At 36.5% G+C, this 12,405-nt stretch overlaps 1 protein-coding gene across 8 annotated transcripts in view; it reads right to left on the minus strand.

Moving 5' to 3' along the window:
- The window catches only part of XRCC4 (X-ray repair cross complementing 4), a 181,207-nt gene that overhangs the window by 82,577 nt on the left and 86,225 nt on the right, over nucleotides 1–12,405 (minus strand). The window lies entirely within an intron of this gene.

Consider the following 12,405-nt stretch of genomic DNA (forward strand, 5'->3'; position numbering starts at 1 on the left):
CTCTGGTTTTCAAAAAGGAGGTGGTGGTGAATACAAGCCAGTATTTTACTGTCAAAAGCATACGTAACAGGGATTTGTGCAGTATCAGCAGTTTTTGCTAGTAATCTACAGACCTCAGATCTGAGCAAGAAAACTTAGACCAACATAAAACGCTGGTCTTAAATGCAGCTTTGTATTAAGTTTAGTCTCTCCTTATTTTCCTGGATTCTACATTTTTCCCACCCAGTTCTTCCTCCCCGACTCGCATTTATTGTTTGCCCCACCCAGGTCATACTGTTTGCTGAGGATGGTCAAAACTGAACACAACATTCTGCTCTGCAGGAGTTCGAGCATGAGTGATTTGAGATTTTTGGTCTTGCTAGAATTGCTTGCATGCAATAGCCTTCCAAGTCATTGACTGATTAATCAATGAAATCATGGAAGTTACTTCAGTCATTCTTGAAACTTGAGATTATCAGCTGTCAGCACAGCTGCCAATGAGGTGCATGCTCACTTTTGTGTTAAGAAAGTTTAATATATTTAATAAAAAAAAAATAAACTCACCTCTCAAACTAAACAAAGGAATGCCCTGGCAGCGAAGTGGGAGGCATTTGAAATCAGCATAGTAAACTGTTTTTTCTGCCATGGACATCAATACTGCAGACTAATTTGTTTTGGTAGTGTCTTTCAAATGATTGAGGCAGTTACTGGGTTAGGAGAAGCTAAGAAATACTATTATGGAATAACTGGCAATTTAAAATTTTTATTATATTCTTAATATATTCGAAAACACTGATGTATATATAAACATATGCTAACATGCCTTTTTCATTTTAATTATGCTAATTTTGGACACAACTGGTATCTACACAAAGGGCTAAGTCCTTAAAAGACAGTTAAAAATGGCACCCATTTTAATTTATATTTAGATATATAAATGTATGCACAAATTTCTAGAACAATGGGTACCAAGCAGCTCACTAAGCATCCAAATTTTGTTTGTATGAAAAGAGTGATAGTGTGCCTTTTTACATGCTGACAGAATTGTTAATGAGTCTAAATGAGCTATTAATGACATTTTTATAAGCTACAAGGGAAGAAAAGGTTAGCAGCTTGACTACAGGGGTACCTTACTGGGAAAGGTGAATTACTTGGTTTAAATTTGCAAGGAATACAAAAGAAGGCCCAGTGATTTCAGTATGATGATTAGTCCCAGGTGACCAAGATCACACCTACTAACTGCTGTCTCACAGCAATATGAGAAAAGCTGTCACTAGGTAAAGACTTGTGAACTGGGGATGAAAAGTGCAGAAAGACTAATCCATCTCTGATCATGCTTTTATTTAAATCTACATTTTCTAAAGAAAAGTTAGATCTTTAGCTTCTAAGACAGGAGATTCATATTCAGGATGCACAGACCCATATCACCATTTTCTCTGAACACAGAGTTTTCAATAAAAATGATCCTGTTTTAGAACATATACTGCAAAGTAATAGAGAGTGGGTTTTGCACCTGTCTTCTATACATATGTAAAACCCTGAACCTCATGAATTGCCATTTTGCTCTTTACAGAGGGTTATCAGTTGTCACGTTATATGTGTCATACCAGAGTACAATAAATCATACATACAAACAACTATGTAAGCAAAATGAGGCATTTGTAAGCTTGAGGAAATACATTCTCTCTCTGTTACAGATAAGTTGGGTTCTAGTCTCCACCCAATTAAAAAAGCAGAAGTCAGGGTTTACGACACATTTGATTTGGTGTGATATCTTTTGTTCCCTTTAATTTATACAGCACGCAAAAAACTAATAAGATGCTCCTGACATCTCCAGTTTGAAAATGTCTCCCCTCCATCAGGTCACATGAAAGTAAGCTGTCTTTCAGAGTGCATAACTTAAATTTTGATCTCTGTGAACAGAGGCTTTGTAACTGATAGCTTCTTTATGAGATCATTTGGTCTGCTGTACATAATACAGCATAAATCAACAAGCTCAGGTTAATCTTTAAAAACACAAAGAATATAGCAAAACATACTATAAAAACTGGAGTAATAGTTAAAGATGTCCTTTGCATATTGTCTCTGAATTAAAGACAATTTTTTCCCTTCTAAGTTTTACAAATACCTAGTATTCAACATGAAACTTGTGTATGCGATGTATGTAGTGTTAATCAGATTGAGGAAAAGGGTCCTGGAGCAGATCTTTTAATCCTAAATATGAAAAGGAACTTCTCAGCTTTCCAGCACAATGCTCAACAAAAAACCTGCTTTCCAAGAAATCTGGCATCATGCCAAATGATTTCTGTGGAATTTATGTGTCAGAGCTATCATTTAGGGTTTCTGTTAATTAAAACAACTTTTTTATAATACAATTATATCACCTCACTCACTCTCAATATCTTTTAGATTGATCTATGTGCTACTTTTAGAATAAAAGCTAAAGGACAAATAGGAAAGAGATTTTAAGACAGCACTTAGTACTTGAAATGGACATAAATACCAAAAATATCCAGTAAAATAAGCAGGATAGAAAAGGAGGGAAGAAGTAAAAAAAAAAAAAAACACACACACACAAAAAAATCAAACCCCATGAACAAACAAACAAAAAAACCCACAAACGAAAAAAACCAAACACAAAAAGTTTAGGGGAGTATTATATTCATGACTTTCAGCTCACCGAGCAAAAGGATTTCCTTCTTAATCAAAGGTTTTTTAAAGCATTAAAAGAAAAGAACATCCTTTACTATTCTTATTTTATATAGTATGAAGATTTTGACATTTCTTTAGATCTAAACTGTGTTTCCAATCAAGTATTCACTGGGTTTGAAGAAACAAAAAAGGGTGACAGGAAGCAAACCCAAGAAGGAAAACCAACTCTTAAATCTAGCAAAGACCTACCAGACTCAAAACGTGAAGTTTAGCTGAGAAAATTTCAAAATGAAGGATGCGAGCTTTAACCTGGAGAAGTAATAAATCAAGGAAAGAATCATAGGTTACAGTGCAATCTTCAGCAACCCAGCTTTTAATCAAGATGGGCTGTTTGCTCAAATGAGATATTGTAATACAGTTGGGAAGTAATTAAAATAATTGTTACAGTGAATGTTATGCAGGTGGCCAGAATAAATGACCTTGCAGCATTTTGTCAGAGAGAAAGCAACATTCAAAATTCAGAAGTGGAAGGTTGTTACTGTGGAAAGAAAAAAAAAAAAAAAGTGTGGGTACACAGCTGTGGGAACTATGATTTACTTGAAACTTTGATTACTACCACCCGTGACAAAACACACATTAAACGTGAAGTTTAAGAAGACAACCTACGAAATATTATCTTAAAGTGAGAAGAGCGGTTATAAAATGTGCAGCAGCCACAGGTTTCAAGTCAAGCCAGCAAACTCAGCTTGAATGCGCTGCTCACAGAACACAGGAGTCTCTGGTCTGCAAGAATCTGCAGTATCCGGGCTTTGTTGGTTGCCACTGATATGCAGCCTATTCAATAGCTGAAGATAAGGGCTTTTTACCCTAATATTCAGGATTATAGAAACTTGCTATCAGTACTCCTGCAGGAACCATTTTTCTCAAGAACCAGTACTTCTCTTTGATGAAAGGATACTTCTCCAAGAGCTGATACTGCTAAACCCAAGATCAACTCTTCTAAAGTACATCCATATTTCCAAGCAGGAAGGAAATATAAATGCATTGTGTTATTTGAATGTGAATTGTTTTATTTGTTTTCAGTATACAATGAAGTATACTTAGGTATTTTTGATGCCTTTTCTTCCTCTCTAAATTTATTGTCTATATAAAAACATCCAGGCACCAGAAGCAAATACCTAGCTTTGTAAATATGCACAAGAGAACTACCATAATAAATGGTGTGAGCTGTACATAAAATTAAAAATTTCCATTAAATTAGATCTATTATTTACACTAAAAGCAGTTAAACCATCACACTCATAATAAAGTAAAATATCCTCTACCCAAAAAAGGGGAAAAAAGGAAAAAATAAAAAAAGAGGGGGGAGACAGGGAGAAAAGGGGCCAATGAGGGAGGGAATAAGGTGGGGGGAAGGAGGGGGAGAAAGAAGAGGAAGAGGAAGGGAGGGGAAGAAGGGGTAGGGAAAGAGTCTGGCTCAGTTTTTCCCTTCCAAAATAACCCCCTGGAAAAGTAAACCTCTGACTGTACCTTCTGGTGAACCAATTTATGACCTGCAACCCAAAGAATTGTTTAGAGCCAGCATGTGGCATGAAGTTCATAATGAAACTGTGTGATAGGGCGGTTTATTTGGTGGGTTTACAGAGATGAAAATAAAGCATTGTTGTCACTGTACACTGCATTCAGTAATTTCTATGGTCCATAATATATGTATTGAAGCATGTTTTTGTATAAGAAGAATAATTATTGCTAGGGGTTTTTTTTAATTACAACAGATCCCAAAAAGACAATTATGTTGGATGCTAAACAAATACACACAGAGCCTGTGACTTAAAAGCACAAGAACAAACAAAAGTGTTAGAATGGGGATTATCCCAGGCAGGTTACTGATGACTGGCAGAAGTTTCCTATTTACCTGATAACCAGTTGTTCTTTAACTATTTATTGAAAGAGGATGAAACAGAGGCAGGGCTGTTAGTGGCACTGCTCCAGCACCACTAATGCTATAGTTTCACAACTGTTGAATTACATTCTGAACAAACGGGTGTTGAAATAGGTCTGTAGTTCATGAAGGAGAGAAAACAAAGAAAGGGTCCCACTGAATTAGTGCCGTCTTGTAGATGGTCAAGTTACAGGATTTTGCAAAGGAAACAAGTATCAGAATGTGCATGCTCAGTGCAAAAGTGCCTTGACTCAGAATTTATGTCCAGCTCTGCTCTAATTACAGCCTGTTGGGCACACGTCAAATTGGGGTGAAATACGAGCAAGAACAGAAGGAGGCTCTACATTTCCTTTATGTGTCCCATAGGAACATGTTGGTACTCTACATAAATACAGTGAAGATTTGTTATCTCTGCCTAATGCTGCCTGATACTTTCAGGCTCTCAAGCCATAGCAAAGTATAACACATTTTGAAGAGAAGTAGAGGGAACATTAGAACTACAGCAAGCCACATACAACCATACAGTTTGCTTTCTTAGGGGGAAAACCTGTTTATTCATGGAAGATGATAAAAATTGTAGTTACTGCTTCATTAATGGATTTGATTTTTTTTTAATGACTGGAACATTATGTTATTTGTTCCTTTTTGCATGGATATATTAAACCCAAAGAAAAAAAAATAAATAATTCCACCTTGGTTCAAAATGTACACTATTCAACTGTTTAAACTAGCTTTGTTTTTAAGTGGAGCAAAAAAAACCAATCCAGTATTTATGGAACTGTACTAAGCTTGGGATTTCCAGTTTGGATGGGAAACGATTCTAAAATCAGAGTCTTACAATTTAACTTAAATCTGATAAAGGCAGTTAATTTGATTATTTAAGCAGAGCTTTAATTACACTTCAAAATATTTTACAACTCGCCAAGGAAATAAAACTTCCTTCATATGTAACATTTAGTAATATGTGGATAATACACCAATGAACAGTTTTCAAATTTTGTATTAGTCAATGCTGTTGCACCCAACCTGCAGTGTGGTACTCTAGCTTTTAATCACCAAATTTAGTAATCTGAAACAGTCTTATGAAAGGATAAATCTGCTATGATTATATCACCATTATTATATCATTTCACTGAATAAATAATTACTCATTTAGAGACGACCACATTCAGCTACACCGCTCTATATACTGAAGCACGTACAATAAGAAGGTGTATGCAGAGGTATAAGCAGTGTTCATTATTTTTATAGTGATATTTTAAAGTAATACATTATTAATGCCTCAGTGCAATATTCATAACAGGATTTTTAAAGGGACATGAAACATATTGATATTTGTGCTGTAAATGCATTTTGATGATGCCACCTGGTATAACACAGAGGAAATGCAGTTTGGCAGCTGCAGATGTTTTATAGGCATAAAACAATCAGATTAAGGGGTGAAAAAAGGTATCTGCAGCTTTAAGGGAAAGAGAAATGAGATTATTCCTTGGGATGAACCATTTCTAATTATAGCTTGACAGAAAAATAAAATAATAATTTAAGCCTGAAGTCAATTAAAATGGCCAAGTTCTAATACTCCTTAAAATAGGCTTTAAAAGAGAAGCCTTCACAGATGGAACTTTAACTGCACAGCACAGTCGGGTGCTGTTATAATAGGCATTTTTTTTTAATAACTTTGATCAAAGCTTATTAACCAGCAGCATCAAGCCATCAGTGGTTTGGACTACACCAGAGAACTAATTAAATTTAAAGGGCCATAGCCTCCTGAAGGCATCACAAGTAATCCCCAAGGCAGGAACTTGAATGAAGGGGATGAGAACATTTGCATAGTAAAACAGTGGAAAACGGCAAGGTGCTTGCACTTACTTATTTTGGGCATCATAGCGAATTTATTAGAACCAATTTTGAATCTGTCCTCATAATCAAACACATAGAAAAGTATGAGTGTTGACACTCTGAGGATTCACTTAATATGGAATATTTCCATACATGTGGCAAGAAACACAGAACATAAAATTTCATTTAATCCAACAGGCTAGATCATGAGATCCTTCCATACCCCAATGACACTAACTTCCACCAATTTCAATGTAAAATATGACTAAGGAATTCACAGGCAAGAGAAAATAAAATACAGAGAAAGCAAGCTGACTGTAAATTGGTGCCCAGTAGTCTTGTTTTGTCTACAGGCAGCCACAAACAATAGCTTTATAATTGGAAATAACAATAATAAATTATAAAATAATTTCTTCCATTGCTTATCTCCCACCTGCTGCATTATCCTTCATATCTATTATAGATATCAGTATATAACATCTTTCCCTGCAGTTCTGTCATATATCTGGGACGAAGCATAATATTCTCTTCTCTGGCCACCTTCCAAACACTGTGAAGAGGGAAACTATTACCCTTCATCTGCCTTTCAAGTTCTGGGAAGGAAGCAGAAAGGACAAATGTTTATCCAATCCTTACTCCTGTTTTAAAAGCTTCCCGATATATGGACCACTAAAGTATTTTCCAGTTAATAGAAGGGTTTCATTTGTATAACGAAGACATGATTGCTAATCATGACATCAAATTATGTTTTCTTAGTCTCATAATCTTACTGTCATTTTAGGTCCCCTAGGAGAAAAAGGACTCAATAGCTAGAATAAATAATAACAGTAAAATTTAGGACTGTGCAGAAGAAAGAGGAATCCGTAACAGCTGGGTTGTGTTTTGGATTGTCCTTAATCAGAAAAAGGGTTTCTGCATTCTAAAATGACAGAAACTTCTTGCATCAGTGTGGTGGCATCATGCTGATCACCAAGTCACTCTTGTGGGCAAAGAGAAGAAACACAGACTAGCAATTTCAAGCCTTTTTTCATTATTTTTTTTTTAATTTTAAACCAGGTTCTGTTGGCAATAGAACATGAACAGAACCTCAGTCTTATTCCAATCAACAACTCTCTGTAAGGTTTCCAAGCCCGCTCCAGGTGCTTTTTGTCTGTGTGTGTATATTATTCTTTCTACTGTCACAGGATCTAGCAGTCCCAACCAAAAATGATGACCCTAAAAATGCTAGACACTAGTCAAGCTAAACAAAATATCAGATATTTGATAACAAGTTGAAGTGCAAGACTACATGCAATGCATGAAGGAGGAGTGAAACAATGAGACAGCACATCAGCAGCCTCAAGTGTAAGACACCTGCAAAGTTGCTGGAACTTTGTTGAAGCACCAGTAGTGAAAGCAATGACTATATCCAGTTTTGGTGGCTCAGCTAAAGTCCTACCAACCCTGGAATAAAATAAATAACAAAACAAACCAAAAGCAACCTCCCCCTGCTCCCAAGAAACATTCATACCTCCCCATTCATGAAGAACTGCTTAACAGTAGGATGACCTCCTTCCTGTCCCCCTTCCAGAGCAGAACCTCTCTCAAACATAAGCTCAGAGGCATTTAAAAGGACCTGGCACATCATCTATAGCTACTGCTTAAGAATTTATTAAACTGCAGTGAAAGCAGGAGTACTGTGCCTTTTTCGATCTGACATCCACAAGCCTAACCCATATGTCATATGAATTTCCCCACACTTACGGCACGATGGGCAAAGCTGTTGCATAGAAAGACACAGAGTACTATTTATAAAAGTTGTGCTATTTCTAAAAGTCGTACTTCTCATATACATCAGCTCTTTTCTTGAGTGCTTTGCACTAAAATATCTACTAATTCAATTTCAATTTGCTCTTTTAAAATACAAAGTGTTAACTACATCAGTGTGTAGATTAGAGACAAAACCTGCTATGTTTCAGTTGATTTTGACTTTAGGCTGTGAAGTGGAAACTGCTGTCGAAAAGCAAACCATAAATCATATCTATAAATGGTACTGTAAGTGCCAAACCCCTAAATTTTTAGGTAAACTTTTAGATTATGGGTTAACTGCTATTGTAGGGAAAGGGCCTCTACACAAAATTTATCTGAAGCTGAACAAATAAATGTAACTGCCTGCTGTGCAGAGGTTGAAAACTGACCTGATAGCCATGCTGACAATTTATGCATGAGAAAACTAATTTCTGTAGAATGCACAAGAAACGGTTTTTTTCTGTAATTCATCTGCTGTTATAGAGCAAAAGCTGTCATAGTAACAGCTATTTGCAAAGCCCAACATAACATAGGTTATGTACTTCTTTTAAGCTCATGCTTACATGAACAAGATCTTGTCTTTCTGTTAAGAACATGCCATCACAATTTCAACGCTGGCAGTGATGGGCAGAACCCACCATAACCCTCTCCAAACTGTTCCAATAGTTAATTATCCTGTCAGGAGTAACGTCCCACTTTTTTTGTCTAATATTAAGTTCCAGTTATTCAAGTTCATTAAATGCCTATATCTGCTGGATGGAAACACCATCTATCATCACATCATTTTGTGATGTTGTTTCTTTTAGACCATGGAAACAACGATCGTTTGAGATCCTTCTCAGCATGTCATCTAGATTATTTGCTAATCCCTCCATTGTTGTCACAATTTTATCATCCCCACCTTGCTAACATTTTTCTTCAAATCTTGATGTCCAGACTTGACACAACACTGCATCAAGGGGTCAAGCTATGTATTAACTCAAAAATCCCTTTTGCCCTAACATTGCAAATCTGCTTATTTATTTTCGCACTTAATGTCATCGGGAAGTTATAAGCTGAGAAGAGGTGAGACAGAGACCGAGCTAACCAGGGCTAAGACCAAGCCTGATTCCTGCAAGGCCAGGCAGGACAGTGCCACCATGCCAGAATGGGTGAAGTAACGAGCAGAGTGCAAAAGCTGTCCAAGTAGCTCTTGGCTTTGCTAGATGGGTCCATGCAGGGAAGATGATGGCAGCCCCTGAAGGTACGCAGCTTTATGTGGCAGAAGGAGCTAGCCAAAGCAAAGCTTGAGACACTGTTGGTTTTCCCAAGTGAAGAGCAGCTGTCAAAGGACTGGAAATCATCCCATCACACTGTGTTAGAATGCATGTTTTTTCTTTGTAGTTGGTGCACCACAAAACACAAATTGGTTCACATACACTATCTTCAATTTCACACTGCTCAGATACAAGGAGAATATGATAACTTTCCATTTATATTTTGAAATAGACATATTAGTTCATTTGAGAATCTATTATCATGTATTATGTTAATTTCCATCTTCTAATTTCTTTATTAAAATGTGGTGCAGCATGAGATCTGACGGAAGTCAGTCTATGACTTTACTAATTTTACCTTCATCAGCCAGCTGGTAATCTCATCTCAGAAGACACGAGTACCTGGTTTCTGCACCTTTACAACAGCTGGAATTAACAATTCTTATTTTTTTTTCTTAACATTTTTCTTCATTGAGTCCTGTTCCAATATATGCATCAGATCAACACCAGACTGATACACCCATAACTGAATGTACTATTTCATTTTCTTCTTATTTTGGTAAATATTAGCAGCTTTTTTCCAAATCCCCTGGAATGCCCTCTATGCCCCAAAAATATGGGGGGGTGGGGGGGGATGACGACCAGACAAACAAAAGCCAAAACCACAAATATTGGTAGCTAAGAAAAATTTCCAAGCAGCTTTTTAAACTCTTCAGTTCAACATATCCTGACTGGCTATTTTTAATATGTCTAGATTTCACAGCTGCTCTTTTGTGTCTCCCTTAGTTGCTAGAACGGAAGTACATTATGATGCAACTACAGCTAGTTTTCCCCCCTAAACACAAACCAAAAGCACTTTCTGAACAGGGATGTTTTTCCAGTTACTACTGATTTTTAATCATTGCACAATAACAGCTGCATATATGTTCTCAACTCACCTGAAGACTAGTTCTTGGCCTTCTACCTCCTGGCCTAAGATTCTCTGCCTTTATATCATGTGTTTTCTTCAGCCATCTCCTGCAGTTCCTACTTGTCATTTATGACAATCAGCATCAGCTTCTTGCTTTTTAAAGTTTTGGACATGTGTACATACAAATGCATGCTTAATATTTGTACATGTGTCCGTATACACATCTGCCTTTACTTTCCTTCAAAGCAGTTTCTAAATTATGATCTTATCTCTTGATTGTGGCTTTTACCACTATCTACCAAAACATTCTCAAAAATCCTTCAATTCTCATTGACTCCTGCAACCCACACAATGATATTCCAAATCTAAAAGGAAAAGAAATGTAGCATTGGGCTAAGAAGTAGGAAGACCACAGATAAACAGAAAAACCCCCAAACATTACCTGTAATATCTTTCATGCCTTACAATGCTTGATGTAGCTATGAGCTTCATCATCCTCTCATGTCACCACCCTTGAATCACCATCTTCTTCACAGAGGCACAGTCTGACTAAGACCTCTTTTTACATGTGAAAATCCCAGACCACACTAAGATATTCAGCTCCTCTCTGTGCTTTTCTGTCGTCCATAGAAAGAGAAAGCTGTGTACGCAGTAAAAGTATCAACTGACCTGAGCGACATTCATTGTGCAGGTTCAAGAACGCCATTACCTTGAAAAACTTGAGTGTGTTACCCAAAGGATTAAGTTTATAGTCTTCATAGTACTTGCAAATTCTGCAGTGGAAAGAACTCTCTAGTCATAATCAAAATCTTGAGTATTGTATCGCTCAAAGGCAGCAGGAAACACATTTCTGTTTACAACTCAAATAAAAATACAGTTGATATTTTTTTTTCCCTATAACATCGACCAGTCCAGTCCCTCATGACTGCCTGAACAGGGCAGTGGGATGTGTTTTCACTTTTAAATATATATGTTTGTCTCAAAACTCTCACTGAGCTAATGAAGTCCTACTGAACCTAGCAGAAGAATCAACACCTTCCATTTCCCTTGCCATTTGCTAAATGTAAAGTATTTCTCCCCACGTTATCTGAACTGACCAAATACCACTTGAAAGCAAAGATTTCTTAACTGAAGAGCATAGTACAATACAAAATAATTTATTTCCATAATTGTAATTTTCTACATTTGTCTGAAGCTCTGCCTACTTTATATCTATTAGAAAGTCCTCAATAAACAGGCTCATATGAGTTACAAAGCTGAATACCGCTTGTATCAGGGTCTTGAACACTTCTGGTTCCCAGTATGCACAGTGAACAGTTGTAATAAGTTGTTGTCTTGTTTACCTTTACCTATGGTGGAAATAGAAAGCTTCAGTGAGAGAACCCATAGCAAACTTTGCAGACCTGAAGGGAAGTTTATAATAGCTATCTGGCAAATGTAAATGCAGTTTTAAAACTCTGATAGCATTTGTCCTGCATATTCTTACTAGTTTGCCAAAATACGCCAAAATTTCTATGATTCACCATTAAATATCTTGTATTGTAGCATGGGCAATTACTGAACCCCATACACTTTACAAATCTCTAGTCCTGGAAAAATTAGTCAAATCAAGTTTCATGAGCACCTTCATGAGGCCAAAAATTCACTGACAATTTAAAATTAATTCTGCTATAAATACATTTTTGTTCCATTTATATGCACAGGTCTTTTTATAGCTACTAAACCTTTTCTCTTTCCCTTTTTTAAACATTGGAACTGTCAGGAACTACATTTTGCATTTTAGCAACCATTGCATACGCACCATGATTCCTAGGAACTTAAAATAGACTTGTTGATGGTTCAGATACTGTTAGACTGTCATTAGTTCTGCAAAGTATGTAATTTGTCATTTTGGAAGAAATGACAGTACCTTCACTTGTGCAACATGCTTTTAAACTTCCTCTCTCTAATTTGAAAATGTCAGTATAATACTCTGCTTCAAGAGAGAGATTTTTAAGGCTTGCAGGTTGGCTTGTCACAGAACAATTTCTCAGGTAGTA

This window comes from Phalacrocorax aristotelis, chromosome Z (genome assembly GCF_949628215.1).
Source record: "Phalacrocorax aristotelis chromosome Z, bGulAri2.1, whole genome shotgun sequence".
In the NCBI taxonomy this organism is placed as follows: Eukaryota; Metazoa; Chordata; class Aves; order Suliformes; family Phalacrocoracidae; genus Phalacrocorax; species Phalacrocorax aristotelis.